The sequence below is a fragment of the Artemia sp. Qi Xiang Cuo genome, chromosome 9 (assembly GCF_049724085.1).
Source record: "Artemia sp. Qi Xiang Cuo chromosome 9, ASM4972408v1, whole genome shotgun sequence".
Classification (NCBI taxonomy): Eukaryota; Metazoa; Arthropoda; class Branchiopoda; order Anostraca; family Artemiidae; genus Artemia; species Artemia sp. Qi Xiang Cuo.
In genome coordinates this window covers 41,455,947-41,459,000 of record NC_142802.1, presented here as the reverse complement: position 1 = coordinate 41,459,000, position 3,054 = coordinate 41,455,947, and positions in this window count along the sequence as shown.

Below are 3,054 nucleotides of genomic sequence, written 5' to 3'. Positions count from 1 at the left end.
TTTAATTCAGGGAATGTTGAGTTAAATCAAAATGCACTCAGCTTATCCGGTTTGTCAAAAGAGCATATCTGCAATGTCTCAAGAATGGCTTAGGGTGCTAAGATGGAACTCTAAGAGAATATTGAAGAGATGTTGAACCAAATCTAAAGACATTATGTGCATTCAGGTAGTCAAAATGGTGCATCTGCAATGTTTCACGAGTTGCTAAGGGTATTAAGTTCAAACTTTAGTATATGTGGGGACATCTACCTCCCAGGAACAGAAGTAATTCATTGAAATGTGACGTTCAAAGTTTTAGTTTCCTCTTCAATTCTCAACAGAGATTGGACGGTAACCTGACCCTCTATTATGGCCTTTCTTCCTACCCAGTCGTTGGGCCAAGATAATTATGTACAGAGCAAATATTTCGAATACCTACACTGCAATCCTGAAAATAAGAAAATAACCTGCTTTTGCACGTGGATAAAAAGATTTTTACTGCATCTATTGATATTTTAAAGAAGATTCAAATTGATTAGTTATTATTATTGAACAATGAGTTCATTAAAAATAAAGAGGTTATTCATCATTTGTTTTGGAGAGTGCAGAAGAGAGCAGAAGTGAGTGTTTATAACCGTTTTGGTAAGGGCCTATAGGTTTTAAATTGCTGGGGAAAGGTAACTCAAGTACCTTCACTTCACACAACATATCAATATAATTAAGAAGTTCAATTGTGATGATTAGTTTGTTTTAACTGATAAGGAGACTTGGTTATGGATGAGGACAATTGATTTATGAATATCTGATGATACTTTTTTGGAGATTCAAAGGGGTGAAATGAACTAATTCGTAGTTCATATAACCTGATACAAATTTTTGGAACTGGAAATGGGTTTCAGCAAACGCGGTCTTTTCAGTCAAGACTATTCACCCCTTTTCCTTTTAACTCACTCTTTGAGATGAACAGAGCTGCTGAATTGGTTGCTTCTTATTTATCTTGAATGTCCTCAGAATTTTTGCAGTAAATCTTTTGATTCTAGAAGTTGAAATATAAGCGGATATACATTGAGTTCTGTGCTCTGTGTGAAAGTATGGGCAGCTAGAATCTTAGCTGATAGTGAGATTTTGTGGTGAAGTTCTTCTTCTAATTCACAGCAGGCGGGCTATTCAGTTGGTACTATTTAGCCCTCTTCTTTTTGCTTCACTCTGTGGGCTACAGAGCTACTGTCTTGGTTGTCTCTTATTTATTAAATATTCTCAGATATCTTTCAGTAGATCTTTTGACTCAAGGAGTTCAAATATAAGATGATAGATATAGATTTCTGTGTGTAGGTATAGTTGGCTAGGCTCTTGGCTGATAGTGAGATTTTGTGGTGTTTAAGCATTTTAACAGTTTACAAAGCAAGGTATGTTGTGCAGACGTCAGCATATTACATTCAAATAGGCAATGGTCAATTGTTTCATTATTCATATTACAATGCCTGCAAAGAGGGGACAGGGGAATTGTACAACTTGAATTAGAAAGCTTATATGAGAATGCAAGGAAATTTAGTCCATTTGTTCCAGAACGAATTCTATGATAAATTTTAGAAAGATACTTATTGGGCAAGGGGGAAAGGATAGGATTAATTTTATTAAAATTAATATCTGATAACTCTTATTGCAGTGATCATTTTTATTTCAAAGGGGGTAGTAGGAGTAATTTTAAGGTAAATTCCTAAGTTTTTGGAGGGAGGATCTTGGGCAGGGAGAGGGAAATGCTTTTGATTGGGGAGATTTCTTTCCTTTTTTTAGTGCTTCTAGAGAGGACTCTAGAGTTACGAACAGTTAACGCTTTGCCATCTACTTCTTCTTGTAAGCAAATATTTAAAAAAACAAAATAAATGTCATTTCAAAATGGCAAAAGTCTGTCAAAAAGTCAAGCAAAAGCAGCCTCAGCTTCCTGTACTTTTATGTTTACTTCATTCCACTTTATAATTTTTAGTTAGAACATAACTGTATTTGCAGAAGTAGGATAAATAAGGGATTTATTCATAGCCAGATGCAACATGTGAATAGCCTAGGCTAGTTTGGGAGTATTAGCCCCTTCCCCCCTTGGATATTCCTCCACGAGTAAGCCTGATAATTGAAGTTCCAGCCAATATTTCAAGCAGACTTCATATATACCCTTTCTAAAAATTCTTAAGCTACTGGCAATGTAGTTAGCCTAGCCTATTTGCAAGTTTAACCTTATGGCAATTGTATTCAACCTATCATTTGACACAGATAATCATTATATAACATTTTAATCATAGGCCTACTCTAAGGCTGTAGTTTATGTATAAGTTACCCTTGCAGCCTGGATTAGTTAAATAGGGTAAAAATCACTAATGATTCAACACTGCAATTTGGATCCACTGTCAAAATTTTCCTTCAAAACAGGATAACTCTGCTTAGTCCTGACTTAGAGCACCATCTCTTGAAGCCATCATTATATTTTGTTACTGCAAAACATGGACACTATATCCAATACATCCAGATAAGAAAGAAGGTAAATATTTACCAAATCATATTAGGGTAAGACACCCAGTAGTCGGCCACCTGCCTATTCTCGGACAGAATGTAACTAACAGGGAACCTACCTCTAGGCTAATGTGCTTAGAAAGTTTATTATGCTAGAAAGTTTTTATACATAGCTGGTTTCCCTGGTCACTATTAGATGTCCATATAGATATCTAATAGTGACCAGGGAAACCAGCTATGTATAAAAACTTTCTAGCATAATAAACTTTCTAAGCACATTAGCCTAGAGGTAGGTTCCCTGTTAGTTACATTCTGTCCGAGAATAGGCAGGTGGCCGACTACTGGGTGTCTTACCCTATTGACTTATAAATAAAGCGAACATAACACTTGGTGCCTTCTTTCATGCTCTTTCCAAATATAATAATCATTTTTTGGTGGAAATGAATTTTACCCCCACCCCCATGTATACCAATTCAGGGTATATATTTGCACATTAGGGGGTGGGGTAAATTTTATTTTTGATGTAAATAGGAGGTAAGTTGAAATTTTACCCCACTTCCCTAATGTGCAAAT